The following is an 18,988-nucleotide window of genomic DNA, read 5'->3' as shown; positions in this document are numbered from 1 at the left end:
ACATCCAGGCTTCAATCCTGAGTACCTCCTAAAAACAAACAAACAAACAATGAGATATCATTGCACATCCATTAGAAAGGTTGCTACTATATAAGTGGGAAATAAGTGTTAGAGAAGTCGTGTAGAAATAGAAAATTTGCTTCTGTTCTCCAGTGAGTACCTCTACAGAGTAGATGGTATTTGGGTAGATTACAAGGCAGGAAATAATGTGAGGAATCTGATGGGGTTCCATTCTTCACCATGAACCAGACAAGGTGGAGTGGAAAGCAATCTTTATTAAGAACACAGATGCGAACATTTTAAATTATTAAATCATAAAACCACAGGAACTCAATGCAAGGGACTCTTCATATAAGCCAGAAAACTGAGGGTTTCCTGAGGGTATTGGGACCCCAAGGGATGAGACACTTTTGCTTTCTCTAGAATACTGTTTTCCAAACCACAATTTGTAAAGTATGAAATAAATTTGGTGGACTGTGACCATCATTTATTTCAAAAGAAAAAAACAACAAAAGGGGAAAAGGAGGTATAGACTAGACTAGATTTAAATGCACTAGATTAAAAAGTATGAAAACACATCTAGAGTAGTAAAGGAAATAATTTTTCCATGAAAGTTTTCTTTCAGTTATATAGGTAGGCATGTACTAGGTCTTGATATATAATGTATATCCTAGAGGGATGGATATATATATTATATCATGGTCAAAAAAGTATGTCATTGGTCTAGAATGTATTATTATTTCGTGCTATATTTTAATTACCTAAGATGATATGTTTAAGAGTTAATTTTTAACAGGAGAAGATGATCCCAGAGAGGCAGCAACATTTCTTTCTTTGCCTCAGTTCCCTTATCAATTAAAGAAAGGGACAATAATATTAACTAGGGTTGTTAAGGGGGTAATGAGTTAATATTCATAATATTCATAAAGAATATAGAACAATACCTAGTATAAAGTTAGCCCTGTACAAGAAACCAAGTATCTGAAAGGCAAGCCTTATGCTCAAGTCTTTATTTTGCAGTGCTTTGTATGCTCTTATAATCAGTACAAAATATCTTCTAATATTATTTATTTACTATCATTTTTAATGAGATATAAGTGACATACCATACAATTCAGCCATTTAAAATGTACAATTCAACGTATTTTAGTATATTCACAGGGTTGTGAAACCATCACAATCATCAGTTTTACAACATTTTCATCACTCCCAAAAGAAACCCATTCTCTTTAAAAATTTTTCTTTGTATTTTTAAAGATTTATTTATTTATTGCCTCCCCCCCCCCCAACCCGCCTTGTTGTTTGTACTGTCTGCTCTCTGAGTCCATTTGTTATGTGCTCTGTGTCTGCTTGTCTTTTTAGGAGGCACTGGGAACCAAACCTGGGACCATCCATATGAGAGACGGACGGACGCCCATTCACTTGAGTGACCTCAGCTTCCTGGTTTATTTTGTCTCATTGTCTTTTCCATTTTGTGTCTCTTTGTTGCCTCATGTTGTTGCCTCATCTTGCCCATCATCTTGTTGCCTGCTCCTGCCCATCATGCCTGCTCATTGTCTTGCTCCTCTTCTCCAGGAGGTACCAGGAAACAAACCTGGGACACCTCCCATGTGGTAGGCAGGAGCTTAATCGCTTGAGTCACATTCAATTCCCTTTAATTATCACTCCTCAATCCCCACCCCATGCACCCCACCTCCACAGCCCTAGGCAATGGCTAATTACTTTCTGTCACTGTGGATTTGCCTATTCTGCATGTTTCATATAAATGGACTCATAAAATATGTGGTCTTCTGTGACTGGCTTTTCTCACTTGGAATGTCTTCAAGGTTCATCCATGTTGTAGCATATATCAGAACTTCATTTCTTTTTATGGCTGAATAATATTCCATTTATGAATATACCACAATTTGTTTATTCATTCATCAGTTGCTGCACATTTGGGCTGTTTCCATATTTGACAGTTATGATTAATGCTGCCATAACATTCTAATATTTATTTTTTTTATAAAAAAGCTTTGTGGTAAAATATAAAATTTGCCATTTTAACCATTTTTAAGTACATAATTCAGTGGCATTGATTACCTCAACAAGATTGTGCAATCATCACCACTCTCTATTTCCAAAACATTTCAGTACTCCAAACTGAAATTCTTTATTGAATAAATAATAACTACTCATTCACCCTCCTCCAGCCCCTCGTAACCTCTATTTTCTATCACTATGAATTTACCCATTCTATATAGTTCATGTAAGTGGAACCATACAATATGTGACCTTTTGTGTCTGGCTTTTTTGACTTGAGGTTTATCTTTGTTATAACATATATCAATACGTCATTCCTTTTTATGGTTGAATAATATTCTTTATTATGTACATATCATATTTTGTTCATTCATCTGTTGATGTACATTTGGATTTTTTTCAAAATTTGGCTTAAGTAAATGTTGATATAAAAATTTTATGTACAAGTATTTGTTTGAGTACCTGTTCTCAGTTGTTTTGCGTTTTTATCTAGTAGTGAATTGCTGGGTCATATAGTAATGTCATGTTTATCTTTTTGAGTAACTGGCAAACTTCCTCAGTGGTTGCACTATTTTACATTTCTCTCATTAATGGATGAGGCTTCCAGTTTCTCCTCATACTTGGCAATACTGGCTATTTTCTGTTATTTATTAATTATCACCACCCAAGTGAGTAGGGAGTGGTGTGTAATCGTGAAGTGTGTCTCTTGTGGTTTTGATTTGCATTCTCATATTTATTTATTTTTTAAAGATTTATTTATTTCTACCCCCCTTTTTGTTTGTGCTGTCTGCTCATCTTCTTTTTAGGAGACACCAGGAAACAAACCTGGGACCTCCCATGTGGGAGGGAAGTCCCAATCACTCAATGACCTCTGCTCCCTGCTTGCTGTGTCTTTCATTGTGTCTCATTGTGTCTCCTCATTGTGTCAGCCCGCTGCACCAGCCATCACACCAGCCCACTGTCTTGCTTGTCTTCTTTAGGAGTCACCAGGAACTCAATTTGGGACCTCCCATGTGGAAGGCGGGCACCCAACTAGAGCCACATCCGCTTCCCTCATACTTATTTTTAAAAGACTTATATGTAAAATTGATCAAACGTTGTTAATTGGTATGAATTTGGATGAATTGTATGCTTTATTAATATGTATCAATAAAATTGATTTAAGATTGTTTAATTTTTATTTAAAACGATGATATATTGTTTTCCCACTTCTAAATTCTGAATTAAAATTTGCCCTGATATCATGCCAGCAAACCTGTCAATGTTTTCATGGGCAAACGGATCAGAATGGAAAAGTAAAAAATAGGAATAATACATACTATTGTACTTAGTGTTTTTGCAATGAATTATACAACAATGCTAGGGAATCTTTAGCAGGCTAGAGCATCTTCAAATTAAACATCACTTGGCAAATCAATGTATCATTTAAGCCTATGACAGATTTTATTTCAAAGTATGTAAAGTATATAAACTCATTGAATTCCTTGTATTGCAATATTACACAGTAACAGAAAAGAAGTGACACATATTTTCACTGAATTGCTACATTGCCTCTGAATGTTTAATCAGGAATGGAGGAACATTTCCATTATGACCATCCGTTATATCAAGACCATGTAAAACAGCACTCTGACCACAACAGAGACTTACAACGATATCTTAGCACATGAAAAAATGTAAAATTTTACAATCGTTAAATAGAAAGTTTACTGAAAAGCAGTGCTTTGGGAAAAAGGTAGTTCAAAATGCCAGTGGTGAATTTTTTGCAATATTAATTTAAAAAAGGTCGGTGTACTTATGGCATTTAGGCTCAAGGAGAAGGCTATTTGGTGGTTATTCTACAGTCAGACAGTAATTTTTATTCCTAATGAGTGAATGAATCTCCAAACTAGTAGATTATCCTCTGTAGGTGGCCTTAATTAGAATTTACGCATCAGTCTTTCTAGAGTCCTTCATGGATGATTAACTTTATTATGAACTTCATGTTCGTCATCACCGAGTTCAACTTTAAATTGTAACATCACATTTCTACTTATAGCGGTATCAGATATTGGTGAAATTGAGAAGTCTCATTCACCCATCCATTTATTTCCCCAACGCCAACAGTTGTAATCCCACTAACAACAGCTAGGGCGGGATGGAGAAGCATCACTTAGGTCTTTACGTGGGATTTTGGAAATCGTGCAGCACCATTATGTCCGCCGAAGACGTAGGTATAGACGATAAACAAAAGAGAAGCCCCTAGTCCGCATGTCTTTCTTGCACTCGGCGTCCCCGCCGGCGCACGGCGCCCGCACCTATCCCGCAGCGCTCGGGGCGCCAAACCGCGGGGCGAGGCCCTGGTCGGGAGGAGCGATGGAGCCGACTGGCATGGAGCCCTCATCCACCTTGAGGCTCAGAAGCCGTGGAAGGGAGCTGAGGGGACTGGCGGAGGCTGCCGAGGGAGACGGCAGCGCAGGGGCGCCCGCGGGGTAGCCCGGACCCCTCACACGCGGGCCGGGTCCAAGGAGCCCGCAGCTTCCTCCATCTTGGTCGATGGAGGGAGGAGCGGCGTCGGGGTCTCGTCGCCGTCGCGCTGCCCTTACGGCCCTGAGCAGCCGCGGGGAGGAAGGCGGTCCCTCGGCCGATGGCCGATCCCAGCGGGGACTGTTCGGGGCCATCCTCAGCCCCTCGGGGCATGGCTCTGAATTGGCCCCTAGTTCCCACAGCAATCCTGACAAAATGGAGGACGTCGTCTCCAGCTGCTGTAGCCATGACGGGCGTGGGGAACGACTCCCCACGGGCCGAGGCGGGTGGCAGAGCCCGCAAGTCTTCCAGAACATTCGGCACCCCCTCGCCCGCCCTCGGCCCCAACGCCCACGTTGCATCGCTCCGCCCCTCCCGGGTCTTGGCCCTCACGGGCCTCAAGGAAACGGGCAGGAGGGCGTTTGGGGACATCGAGGCCGTCTCTTGTGGGGCAGGTGGCTGCGGGTGCCGCGAGGCCCGGGTGCCCAGGCCAGTGCAGAAACTGCCCAGTCCCTGCCTCTGGCCGTCCTTGGTCTCGGAGAGCGCTCAGCCCTTCGGGACAAAGTCGCGGCTGGTGCGGCGAGCCCCGAAACTCGGGCGCCCAACCCTGACGGACGGGTGGGGGCGGGGTGGGTGGGGGCGGGGCGGGGCGGGGACGGGCCCGAGGGGTGGGTTCTAAGGGGAGGAGAACGGGGGTGCCGGGGGTGTGGCCCGAGCCTGATGGACAGCTCTTCGGACCACCCCATCGAGGGGGTCCTGAAGGAAGGCAAAACCGCCCAATGGACGTGTAGGAGGCGTCCCGGCCCGCCCTTCCTCGCTGGCCAATGGGGCCCTGCGGGCGGGGTCTGGGCTCGGCTGCACTGCCGCCGCCGCCGCCTCCTCACCAGCGCTGAAGCCGGGACTGGACCGAGCGGAGTTGTGCGTGTTACCGAGGGGTTGGGCCGGGGGAGGGGAGGTTCGCTCAGCGGAGCCGCAGCCAGGACCGGGTGAGGCTCATCCCCTCGTCCTCCCTGCCTGGTCCCGCCGGTGGCGGAGGGTGGTCGGGCGCGGCGCAGCTCCCGGAGGTGGAGGCGGCGGGGAGGTGGCGATGGGTGAGGGCAGCCCGAGCCTCCCACCTCCCGGGATTCGTGCCCGCGGGCGGCCCGCCGCGCAGGGCCTCGGGCTGCCGGGCTCGGTCCTGGCTCGGCGCCCTTCCGTGTGGCCCGCGGGGCCGCGAGAGCGAGGGCGGTCCAGGGGCCGGGGGCGACTGTCGGGCGGGGGTCCTGGGGCACCGGTGCGGCCTGGGGAGGTCGCCGAGGTATTTTCCTTTCTCTCGGGGGGGGAGGGGAGGGGCGTCCGTGTTCTGCTCCCTTCTCCGGGCTGCGCCCCCCAAGGCCGAGGTCCCCAAGTTTTCCGGGGCGCGGGCGGCCGCCTTCTCCCCGCCGGGCTGTCCGTCGCTTTCCTCTCTGGCGCTGCGCGGCTCTTGCTCCTCACGTATTGTTTGGCTGGGTCTCTAATGGCGGACGGGGAGGCAGCACCGCTGTTCGCCGACTGCAGGGGGGGCAAACCTCGGGCCCAGGGCGACCGCTTGGGGCAAATATGGGATATACCGGCCCGGCGGTGACGAGAACCGCCCCTGACCTTCGAATCGGTGCCTGGACTTACGGGGATGACACTGTGTGGGGAAATTTGGGAGGGAATACAAATCCCTTCCTGGCGTCGAGGCTGTGTTTTGCCCCCCCCCACCCCCGCCCTCTAGGGGTAGGAGCAAGCTTGGTGCCCTCCAGCTCTCCCTTCCAGATTTGTCTTCTCATGTGGATTTTGGCCCCAATATATATCTTGCGCCGCTTAAAAAAATTAAAAAAAATTTTTTTTTTTTTTTTAAAACTTCAACCGTGAGGGTCGCGGGTTGGGGAGTAATAATAGAAGGGCCGAACCTTCTTAACCTCTTAGGCCCTTTTCTGCCTCCCTCTGGCAGAAAGGGCTTGGTGCTCCCACCAGGTTGGGTGTTCTTGATCCATTTTTTTCATCTTTCCTCTTACCCTAGGACCAGGGATCGCTTTCAACCTTATTTGGCGCATCTTTGGCAGAAAGTAAGGAGGAGAACACCCCCATCGTGAGTCTTTTCCCCCTGAATTTGTTGCTTTGTAGTGTACGTTGTCAAGTTGTAGGGGTTCAGTCATGGGATTTACCTGTCCTCGTTGTTTTGAGGGGGAGGAGCTTTCCCTTGGTAGCACCTGCCCCCGGGGTGAAACTTGGGTTCTGGCTGGTAAGGCAGCTGGGAGTGGGCGCTGCTGTTTCCACCGCTGCAGACATCGCTCCTGCTGCTGCAATACCAACCTCAGCAACCAGACGACGGCTCCTGCAGCTGCTCACATTACTGGGAGGAGGGGTGGTGAGAAGGAGGGCATATTTCTGGTGCCCTCTAGAGTTCCAAAGTGGAAATTGAAGTTATTTCTTTTTAAGTCCAGTGCATGCACCTATCTTTAACATATTTTCTTCCTTTACAATAGATAATTGATTAGAAAAATAGAAAGGACCATTTAATTGTTTGTTTATATTTGATTTACAAAAACAACTTTCGACTCTTTTTTCACTGTTCACGAATTGTTAGATCTTTTTGTTTAGAATTAAAGGAAAGAGCATAAGAGTCCACCCTCTACTACTCTTAGTTCTCCATCTAATAGGCTGATCAGACCAATCCATTCCTCTACTTATTCTCTTAGTCCTCTGTTTTCTCTAGCTTCTCTTCTGTTTTGTCTTAACTTTACAGTCATTCTAGAATGTGTTAATCCAGAATACCATTTAATATTTGTAATTTGTTGGAATTACCATTTAATATTTGTAATTTGTTGGTTTTAAGGCAGTTTTCACTGTAAGACAGTAAAATAAAATAACCTGTCAAATTTTCCTTTATTTAGTTGAAACTAATTACAAAATATTAGTGAAATCAGACCTGTGGGCACACCATAGAAATTTATCATTGTAACGTGTAGTTTTGGTCAGGGGTGTTTCATAAGTCTGGTAGCATATACTTAAATGTTAAGTCCAAAATGATCCAAAGATAGTTAATTGAAGATAAATATTTACTGAATACTGATTTTGAGGAATGCTTTGAGGATAGCAACTCATTAAAAACCCACTAATGATACTTTCAGTATTACTTCTTTTAATCTTGATAAATAGCCTGCTAGATAATAAAAATAGCATGTATTGAACACCTACTGTATACCAGCACAATTGTAAGCTAAGTTTTTTTTAAAGTTTATAATGGAAACTTTCAGATTTATGGGTGAGAACAGTATACTTAATCTCCATTTACCCATCACATCTCTCCTATATTCTAAAATTATCATCAACACATGTCCAAATAATATTTTTTCTTCAAAGTGGTAGGTTTATGGAAGAATCATGCATAATTTACAGAATTCCCATGTACTACCCTATTATTAACATGTATTAATGTGGTACATTTATTACAATTGATAGAACTTTTTTTTTTTTAAGATTCATCTTATTTATTCCCCCACTCCCCCTGCCGTTGTTTATGCTTGCTGTCTGCTTTACTTCTCTTTAGGAGGCATGGGAAACTGAGCCTGGGACCTCCCATGTGATAGGAGGGAGCTCAATTGCTTGAGCCACATCCACTTTACAGAACATTTTTATTATTGCACTATTAACTGTATTCCATGGCTTATACTAGGTTCACTGTTTGTGTTGTACAGTTCTATTTTTTGTTTGGTGGTTGTGTCAAATTTGTTTTTTAAGAATTATTTTTTTTATTTATTTCTCTCCACTCCCTTGTTATTTGCACTTGCTATATCTCTTTATCTTCCTTGTTTCTGTGGGAGGCAACAGGAACCAAACCTGCGACCTCCCATGTGGGAGGGAGGTGCCCAGTTGCTTGAATCACCTCCATTTCCTGCTTTGTTGTGTCTCTCATTATGTTTCTCTTATTGTGTCTCTTGTATCGTCTTGCTGCGTCAGCTTGCCATGTCTACCTGCCATGCCAGCTTACTGTCTTCTTTAGGAAACACCAGGAACTGAACTAGGGTTCTCTATGTGGTAGGCAGGAGCCCAATTGCTTAAGCCACATCTGCTTCCCTCAAACTAATTTTTAACATGCATTTACAGGAAGTGGATGTGACTCAAGTGATAGGGCTTCCACCTACCACAGGGAGGTCCTGGGTTTGGGTTCTGGTGCTTCTTGGATAAGGCAAGCTGGTGTGGCAGTCAGGCTTGGCAAGCCGATGCAACAAGATGATGCAACAAAGAGGCACAAAGAGGAAGGACAATGAGAGACACTGACAGATCAAGGAGCTGAGGTGGCTCAGGTGATTAAGTGCCTCTCTTCCACCTGGGAGGTATGGGTTCACTTCCCAGTGCCTGCTAAAGAGAAGACAAGCAGATACAGAGAGCACATAGGAAATGGACACAGATAGCAGATAGTGACTGCAAACAATGACGGAGGGAGGGGAGGTAAATCAATAAAATAAATCTTAAAAAAAATGCATTTACTTAATCCTCAAAAAAACAAGTGAGGGCATATTGTTTTTATTCCTAATTTGGTAGAACAAGGATTTGAACTTAAGCAATTTAATTATAAGTTCAGCAAAGATGCTGGTTGCTTTAAATCACTCATTTTACAGGTCCAGAAATTGAGAGAGGAAAAAATTCAGGAATTTGAGTCTTTTCAGCCTTTATTCTTTTATTACGTAGAAAGCAGTGTACAAACATATCAAATGCTTGAATCTTACTGAACACCATTATTTAAAACTAAGAGAACCACAGTTATCAATTAGGTTTTTTGCTGCCTTGTTTCAAAACTAATAAAAGGGTCTATTTGAAACAGAAATGTCATATTCTCTTTTTTAGTGTATTTGTGTACAATTTAGTCTGTAATTGTTTCCTAAATGCTGTAACTTCAATGAATATAACTTTTTCCAATGAGTTTGAAGTTTTCAATTATTATCTAGAACATTCAAATATAATGGATCAAGGATTAGATCTTTCAAAGAGATGGACGATAATACTGTTTGAAGTTTCATTGTAATAACACATACAAGTCAAAATTTCCCATTTAAATGACTTGAAGTGTATAATTCAGTGGTTACATTCACAGTATTGTGCTACCATCACAAAATCCATTATCCAGACCTTTTTATCACCTCCAACAGAAACTGTACCCGTTAAGTAGTAACAGCCTTGTCACCCCTGGGCCCTACTGTTTGACTCTACTTGTTTATTGGAGGTATTTCAAAGAAGGGAGATCATAGAATAGTAGTCTTTTTGTGTCTAGTTTATTTTATTCAACACAGTGTCTTTAGAATTCAAATATAATATAGCATGTATCAGAGCTTCATTCCTTTTACTTGGCTGAGTAATATTCCATCGCACATATATTTTGTTTCATCAACTTGAGTTGCTTACGTCTTTTGACTTTTTTAAAAAGATTTATCTATTTTTTATTTCTCCCCCCTTTCCCCTCCCTCCCTCTAGTGTCTGCTCTTTGTGTCCATCCACTGTGTGTTCTTCTGTGACCACTTCTATCCTTAGCAGCAGCATCGGGAATCTGTATCTTTTTGTTGTGTCATCTTGCTGTGTCAGCTCTCCTTGTGTGTGGCACCATTCTTGGGCAGGCTGCACTTTCTTTTGTGCTGGGCGGCACTCCTTGCGCATGGGGCTCCCCTGTGTGGGAGACACCCTTGGGTGGCACAGCACTCCTTGCACGCATCAACGCTGCGCATTGGCCAGCTCCCCACAGGTCAAGGAGGCCCGAGGTTTGAACCGCGGACCTCCCATGTGGTAGACGAATGCCCTATCCACTAGGCCAAGTCTGCTTCCCTTTTTTTTTTTTTTTTTAAGATTTATTTATTATTTCTCTCCCCTTCCCTGCCCCCCCCCACTTATCTGCTCTCTGTGTTGATTCACTGTGTGTTCTTCTGTGTCCGCTTGTATTGTCAGCAGCACCCGGAATCTGTGACTCATTTTTGTTGCGTCATCTTGCTGCATCAGCTCTTGATACGTGTGGCGCCATTCCTGGGCAAGCTGCACTTCTTTTGCGCTGTGTGGCTCTCCTTACAGGGCACACCCCTTGCACGTGGGGCTCCCCTACGCCGGGGACACCCCTGTGTGGCATGATACTCCTTGAGCACATCAGCACTGTGGGTGGGCCAGCTCATCCCATGGGTCTGGAGGCCCTGGGTTTGAACCTTGGACTTCCCATGTGGTAGGCGGATGCCCTATCCCATGGGCCACATCTACTTCCCATATGATAATTCTTTGTTCTACTAACTCTCTGAGGAAGCAAAAAACTGATTTCCACAATGGGTCCACCATTTTTCAATGCAAGCAGTGATGAATAACCGTTATAGTTTCTCTGAGTCCTTGCCATCACATGTTACTGGGTTTTTTTATTTTTTTTATTTTTTTAATTAATTTTTTCAGTAAACCAATGATTATGAAGTGGCATTTCATTGTGGTTTTGATTTGCATTTCCCTGATGATCAGTGAAGTTGAGCATCTTTTCATGTGCTTATTGCCACTTGTCTATCTTCTTTGGAGAAACGTCTGTTCAGATCTTTTGCCCATTTTAAAATTGGTTTGTCCTGTTATTGAGTTGTTTTTTTTTTTTAAAGGTTTATTTACTTCTTACCCCCCCCCCCCGGTTGTCTGCTCTCTCTGTCCATTTGCAGTCTGTTCTTCTGTGTCTGCTTGTCTTCTCTTGAGGCAGCACTGGGAACCAATCCTGGGACCTTCTGGAGTGGGAAAAAGGTGCTCAATCTCTTGTGCCACCTCAGCTCCCTGGTCTGCCGTATCCCTTATTGTCTTTTCTCTGTGTCTCTTTTTCTTGCATCATTTTGCTATGCCAGCTTGCCACATGGGCCAGCTTGCCTTCACCAGGAGGCCCCGGAAATCAAATCCTGGATCTCCCAAATGGTAGACTGGAACCCAGTCACTTGAGCCACATCCACTTCCCATGTTATTGAGATTTTATAGTTGTTTATATATTCTGGATATTAACTCTCATCAAATACATGGTTTCCAAATATTTTCTCCCTTCCTGTAGATCGTCTTTTCCCTTTCTCAATGCCATTTTTTTTTTTAAAGATTTATTCTCCCCGCCCCCGTAGTTGGCCCTTGCTGTCTGTCTGTTCATTGTATGCGTTGTGTCTGCTCATCTTCTTTTTTTAAGGATTCACTGGGAACTGAGCCTGGTACCTCCCATGTGGGAGGAAGGCACCCAGTCACTTGAACCACTTCTCCAGCTTGTTGTGTGTCTCACTGTGTTTCCTCATTGCATCATCTTGTTATGTCAGCTTGCCACGCCAGCCCATGGTGTCAGTGCGCTGTCTTGCTCATCTTCTTTAGGAGGGATCTGGGAACTGAACCTAGGGCCTCCTGGGTGGAAGGTGTGTACCCACTGCTTGAGCCTCATCCACTTCTCCTCTCAGTGTCTTGATGTGCAAAAGTTTTTTTTTTAAATTCCCCACCCCCTTGCGGCTTGCTTGCTGTCTGCTCTCTCTGTCCATTCGCTGTGCATTCTCCTGTGTGTGTATATATGTATTCATTCATTCATTCACTCACTCATTCATTCCACCTCTCCCTGTGGTTTGCTTGTTGTCTGCTCTCTGGCCATTCACTGTGTGCTCTTGTGGTTTTTTTTTTGTTTTTGTTTTTGTTTTTTCATTTGTCTCCCCTTTTTTTGTTGCATCACCTTGCTGTGTTGGCTCTTCCCAGCACCTGTGGGCTGGGCAGCTCTCTGCAGCGTGTGGGCAGGCATGCCTTTACAAGGAGGCGCCAGGATGTGAACCCAGGGCCTCACATATGGTAAATGGGAGCAGCTCAACTGATTGAGCCACAGCCTCCCTGTGTAAGTTTTTTATATTGAGGAAGTCCATTTTCTCTCTTTTTTTTTTTTTCTCTTGCTTTTGGTGTGATAGCTAGCTAAGAAACCACAGCCTCATCCAATGTTGTAAAGGTTTCCCACTATATTTCCTTTTAAGAGTTTTATGGTTTTAACTGTTATGCTTAAATTTTTGATCCATTTAGACTTTGTATATGGTATGAGGTAGGAGTTTGGGTTTTTCATTCTTTTGCAGGTGGAGATCTAGTTTTCCCAGCACTATTTGTGGCTGAGACCTTTCTTTCCCTGATTAATGTGTTTAGTATCCTTGTTGAAAATTAATTGGTCATTGATAGGTACATTTATTTCTGTATTCTCAATTACATTTAATTGGTCTATGTGTCTGTTTTTCTGCCAGTACCCCAGTGCTTTGATTTCTGTGGCTTTTGTAGTAAGATTGAAATTGAGAGTGTGAAACCTCCAACTTTGTTCTTTTTTGATATTGGTTAGGTTATTTTCGGCCCCTTGTTATTTCATATGAATTTGAGGATTAGCATTTCCAGTTTTGCAAAAAAAGTCTGCTGGATTTTGATAGAAATTTTATTGAAACTATAGTTTACTTTAGGTAGTATTTACATCTTTATAGTAAGTTTTCGAATCCATGACCATGGACTATCTTGACATTTATAAAAAATAGTTTTTAATTTCTTTCAGCAGTGTTTTGTACAAAGTTTTCAGTGTGCAAGTCCTCACCTCTGGTTAGATTTATTGCTAGGTGTTCTATTCTTTTAGATGCTACTGTGAATGGAATTATTTTTTAAATTTCCTTTTTGGATTGTTTTTCTTTACTACTATATAGAAACCAACTTGTTTTTTTGGGGGGGGGGAGGTACTTAGGCTGCATTTTATTTTTTGTTTTGCTTTTATGTCTTTTGTTTTCATTAGATCAGAAACTCTTGTCAGCAATTTTCTCAATTTGATACCTAGATCAGCATCACACTTTATATTGTATATCAAACGTACAGAAAATACTGGAGCTGACACCCATTTATAAATCTCTGACATAACATGTTAATATTTTGCCATAGTTTCTCTAGCTGTCTCACTTTCCTTCTCTCTCTCCAAAGAAAATGAAATATTAATGGATTCAGGTAAAGCACCATACAACCCAATTCCTTTCTCCTGAACACCTCAGAAGTAACCACTTCTATGACATTACTATGCCCAATCTCTTTCATTACAACTGATTTTTGAGTATTAATCTTGTAGCTTGCATCTTTGCTGAGTTCATTTATTAGCTCTAATAGTTTTCTTCTGGATTCTTGGGATTTTCTTTATAAAAGATCATGTCACCAGTGAGTAGAATGATTTTACTTCCTTTCCAATTTGGATGCCTTTTATTTCTTTTTCTTGCTTAAATGCTCTGGCCTGGGGTGATGCCTGTTTTTTCAACCCATATTTTCACAAAAGGTTTACCACAGAATTTGTATTTTCTTTGTTCTTAGTAGTCATGTTTAGAAGGGAAAACTTTTAATTGGTTTTGTTTAGCAGACATTTGGAGATAGGAACACAATGTGTATAATCTGGATTTTTCTGTAGCATGAACACAGGTATTAAATGGAAAGCATTGATTGTTTTAAAATAATACCCACATATGATTCTTGTTTTGGTTCATGATTTAGCTCAGAATTATAAATTGCATTACTCAAAAATACAAACTAGTTTTGTAGTATGCTGTACAGTAAGATGGAAGTAACCTGGAAATTTTTAATTGACCTTGACTAAATACATTGTTTATTATACTTACTTTTTTTTAGGGTTATTTTATTTATTTCTCCCGCCCCTCATTGTTTTGTATTCACTGTCTGTTCTCTGTATCTTTTCTTTGTGTGCTTGTCTTCTTTCTAGGAGGCATCAGGAACTGAACCTGAGACCTTCCATGTGGGATGGAGGTGCCCAATGGCTTGAGCCACCCCTGCTCCTGCTTGTTATGTCTCTCATTGTGTTTCCTTGTGGTTATTCCACATTGCATCATCTCGTTGCATCATCTTATTGTGTCAGTTCACTGTGCCAGTCCGTCAGGTCTGCTTACTCTCTTATTCTTATTCTTTAGGAGGCATGAGGAAATGAATCTGGGACCTCCCATGTGGTAGGTGGGCACCCAACTTCTTGAACCACATCTGCTTCCCTACTTATCTTTTGAACACCATGGGTTATGTGCTTTTAGATGTATTTACAAGTTATCTAAGTGCCACCTTTCTTTATTGCATCTCAAATTTTGTATGCCTTTTTCTCCTCTACCTCTCCTTTTTAAACATTTGGGAAAGTACATAAGGTGGTCCCTATTTTTCTATGTTCCACATTTATATAACATTTTGGGCTAGATTTTCTTTAATAGATTTTTTTCCTCCCTCCTAGATGGCTCCCTCCTCTGTTTTGTTCATTGTTTTTACTCATTGTCTGCTCTTTTCTTTTTGCTCATTGTCTGCTCATTGTTTACTTGTTTCTTTTTAGGATGCACCAGGAACACAACCTGGGACCTCCCATGTGGGAAGTGGGTGCCCAAGTGCTTGAGCCACATCTGCTCCCAGCTCTTTTTTTGTTTTTGCTTGCTGTCTGCCATTGTTTGCTCATTGTTTAGCTTGTTGTTGTTTTTCTCCTTGTTGTTTGCTCTTGTCTCCTCGTTGTTTGTGGGTGCCCAACTGCCTGAGCCACATCTGCTCCCCTGGGCTGGACTTTTTTTTTTTTCTAAGATTTATTTATTTATTTATTTCTCTCCCTTTCTCCCCCGCCCCAGTTGTCTGTTCTCAGTGTCTATTTGCTGCATGTTCTTCTTTGTCCGCCTCTGTTGTTGTCAGTGACATGGGAATCTGTGTTTCTTTTTGTAGTGTCATCTTGTGTCAGCTCTCCATGTGTGCGGCGCCATTCCTGGGCAGGCTGAACTTTTCTTTTTGTGCTGGGTGGCTCTCCTTATGGGGCACACTCCTTGCACGTGGAACTCCCCTACGCGGGGGACACCCCAGTGTGGCACGGCACTCCTTGCGCACATCAGCACTGCACGTGGGCCAGCTCCACATGGGTCAAGGAGGCCCGGGATTTGAACCGCAGACCTCCCATGTGTGAGACGGACGCCCTAACTAGTGGGCCAAGTCCGCTTCCCTGGGCTGGACTTTTGTACCTTGTGGTGAGTCAGCTCTCACTCACTCAGGTATCACACAGATGCTGACATATAAACATTTTAGAATATTCTGTGGTGATGGAGCTATGCCTACCATCTTTTGTAGTATGCTGCTCAAATGCTTGCATTTTGTCTTTGTTTTGTAAAGATGGAGGAACAAAAGTGCAAGCTTAATGCATTTGAGACAAAGTGAGTCTTTACCTTCAACTAGATGGTGGCCCACACGTTCTCCAGGCTCTGTTCACTTTTCTTCATTTTTTCCTCTTTCTGCTTCTCACACTTGGATAATGTCAGTTGTCTTCAAGTTCAGTGATTCTTCTGCCAGCTGCAAGCTGCTGTTGAACCCTTTTAAGGAATTATTTATATCTGTTACTATAGTCTTCAACTCTTTCTTTTTCATAATTCCATTTCTCTTGATATTCTTTATTTCATCTTTTGTTTTCCTGATTTGCTTTAGTTCTTTGTATATTTCTCTTTAGCTGTTTGAGCATATTAGAACCTTTTTTTTTTTTTTAAGGTTTTTGTCTGTTTTTGTAAGGTTATGTCTCAGGACCTAATTCTCTTCATTGATAATTTCTAGTGCTTTAATATTCTCCTTTGACTGGCCATTGCTTTTTGTTTCTTTGTATGTTTTTACATCTTCACATCTGGATATTTTGATATTTTGTGTTGCTGGAATTTAGATTATGAGGCATCTGTTCCTTAAGCTTATGTATACTTAGTGTGACAGATCTTTCCTTGGATGCTACTAAGAACAACAACAACAAAAAAGGCAAATAAAACACCTTTCCTGGTTTTTGCAGATTGATCTGCTTTGAGATTGTCTTTCAGGAACACAGATTTGGAATAGCAAGTAGTCCTAGAGAAAACATTTTTATGATTTGTGTACCAATTTACAAGTATAGGAAAGTTTACTTGAGTTGTTGTAGTTTAAGAAACACCTTTGGAGAGGGAACTTTTGATTTATTTAGTGTTTTTGCTTGAGAGCAGAGAGCTAGGGTATGACAACCTTTTGAAAGCAATAAAAAATCATGACCAAACACATAGCCAGAGATAATATTTTTATTTTATCTTATTTCATCTTCTGAGAAAGGCTTTCTAAATTTTGTTAGATTGGGGAAACTGAGGCTCAGAAATTAAGTGACTTGTCATAGGGTATACAGGAAGAGAGGGGTAGAACTAGAACTTGGGGTTGGGGAGGGGAGCAAAAAAAAAAAACCTCAAAGGTTATTCATTTTTCCCTTATTAGGGAAAGGGATAAAATCACACAGGGAATTTATATGTTATGGGAAAGTCTTTAGGTGCACTGGAGAGCCATCTCAGAAGTCAGTGATGAGTTGGATTTAACTTTTAAAAAAATACTCAACTATTCTGCAGAAATATAATAATACCAGTAATATAGCTGAACAGTGATGGTGCATTTCTAGGGCTAGAGGGTTATCAGTGGAGATGGATAAAAGTGGACAGTTTCAAGTAGAATAGCTAGGACTTGGTGACGGAATGCTTGTGGATGAAGAAAGAAGAAATTAAGGAGAATTTCCAAATTTCTGATATGAATAGCTAGATGCTTGCTGAAATGGCAGGGAGTGGAGGAGATGCAGATACAGGGGAGGAAGAACAAGTTAAAAATAACTAGGCAGTTTTTAGTGCTTTGAGACCTGTTGAGATAAATTTAGAATTTGTCCTAATTATTTTTCCTAAATTATTATTGGGCTTTTGAGGCAATATTTAAAATCGTGGGAGTGGATGCGATCACCCACAAAATTAAAGTTATTTGAAAATTCTTTACAGTTAAATTTTGGATGGTATGGTACTTGAAGAGATTATTCCTAGCACCTAGAAATTCTACAACTTAGAGATACCTGAATGAATTAATTGGTTTATTCATTTATTTATTAGATCAAAGGGAATTTTGTTTGGAGTGTTTAATAACCTTGAATGGCATTTTAGCAGCTGAGTACCTGAATTACATGCTTCCTGTAGCTTTTAAAGCCACAGTGGACATTGTTTTAGATATCTGATAAAGAGATTTTTAAAAATGGTTTATTTTATTTTATGGAATGCATGTAGCACTGTTTATTTGAATATTCTTCTACTGATGGATATTTAGTGTCTTTCCAGTTTTTGTTACAGATAATGCTGCAGGGAACGTCCTTGTAGTTGCTTCCTCTACTCTTCTACTATACCATTGCATTTCCACTTGTTTCTGCACGTTTTTACCAACACTGAATATTATCAAATATTTTAATTTTGTCAATTTGATCTGTGTTCTTCCTAAAGTATTTCTATCAGTTCTTTGCTATATCTGTTTAAAGTCATATATTTTTAAACCTTGTTTATGGTCTTTGATAAGTAAACATTTTTTTTTAAAGATTTATTTATTTCTCTCCCCTTCTGCCCCTGCTCCCCTCCATTTGTCTGCTCTCTGAGTTCATTCGCTGTATGTTCTTCTGTGACCGCTTCTATCCTTATCAGTGGCACCGGGAATCTCTGTTTCTTTTTGTTGCATCATCTTGTTGTGTCAGCTGTCCGAGTGTGCAGCGCCATTCCTGGGCAGGCTGCACTTTCTTTCGTGCTGGGCAGCGCTCCTTACAGGGCGCACTCATTGCACGTGGGGCTCCCTACACGGGGAACACTCGTGTGTGGCAGGGCACTCCTTGCACGCATGAGCACTGCACATGGGCCAGCTCCACATGGGTCAAGGAGGCCTGGGGTTTGAACCACGGACCTCCCATTTAGTAGGCAGATACCCTGTCCATTGGGCCAAGTCTGCTTCCCAGTAAACATCTTTTAATGTAATAGGAAAAATCTTGCAAGAAGTAGGAATAACTACATGAAGACATACAAAAGATTTAGGAAGGAAACGATAAAATGATAATGTAGGGCATATGAGAAGACCTGGGTGGGAAGATATGTCATATGCTTGAATAGGAAGATTTAATAATACAAAAATGTTCTTTTTTTGGCCTTCAAATCTCTCAAATTCAATGAAACCCTAATCATTTCCCAGTTAACATATATGCCTGTAGTGCAAGTGTAAATGGTACAAAAACTCCTTCCCTTTCCCCCTGACCATCCATACACTATTCTCTTGCCTATAGGAAGCTATTGTTAAAATTTTGGGGGTGTATTTGTGCCTTTGTTTGTATGTGACTATGTGGATGCCTCTGTGAGTGGGAATATTTACTATTCTGCATCTTGCTTTTTGCACTTGATTTATAGCGAAGTTGTTCTACATTAGTAGGTACATTTAGAGTTGCCTTATTTTTTCCAAGGTTTCTTAGTATTTTATTGTATGTCTGTGTCATCATTAATTTTAGCAGTTGTCTATGAGACATTTGGGTCATTTCAGTCTTAGACTTGACAGTGAATATGCTTGTATAATTTTTTTCCCCCATTTTTTGTTAGAGAAGCTGTAGGTATACAGAAAAATTATAAATAAAAAAATGGGGTTTGCA

General features: G+C 41.8%; 1 protein-coding gene across 12 annotated transcripts in view; it reads left to right on the top strand.

The window, feature by feature from the left end:
• Positions 1-5,359: 5,359 nt before the first annotated feature.
• The window catches only part of ZMYM2 (zinc finger MYM-type containing 2), a 112,872-nt gene continuing 99,243 nt past the window's right edge, over positions 5,360-18,988 (top strand). Inside the window, exons 1-2 of one of the 12 annotated variants that reach the window (XM_058276347.1) lie at positions 5,360-5,513; positions 6,554-6,599. The gene's annotated coding sequence lies outside the window, so the exon portion shown is untranslated. Of the gene's footprint in view, positions 5,514-6,553; positions 6,623-18,988 lie in introns of all 12 variants that reach the window. The other 11 variants (XM_071208189.1, XM_058276345.1, XM_004446712.3 and 8 more) reach the window with 11 other exon arrangements.

The sequence above is a fragment of the Dasypus novemcinctus genome, chromosome 15 (assembly GCF_030445035.2).
Source record: "Dasypus novemcinctus isolate mDasNov1 chromosome 15, mDasNov1.1.hap2, whole genome shotgun sequence".
Classification (NCBI taxonomy): domain Eukaryota; kingdom Metazoa; phylum Chordata; class Mammalia; order Cingulata; family Dasypodidae; genus Dasypus; species Dasypus novemcinctus.
This window is presented reverse-complemented; position numbering and strand designations above follow the sequence as displayed.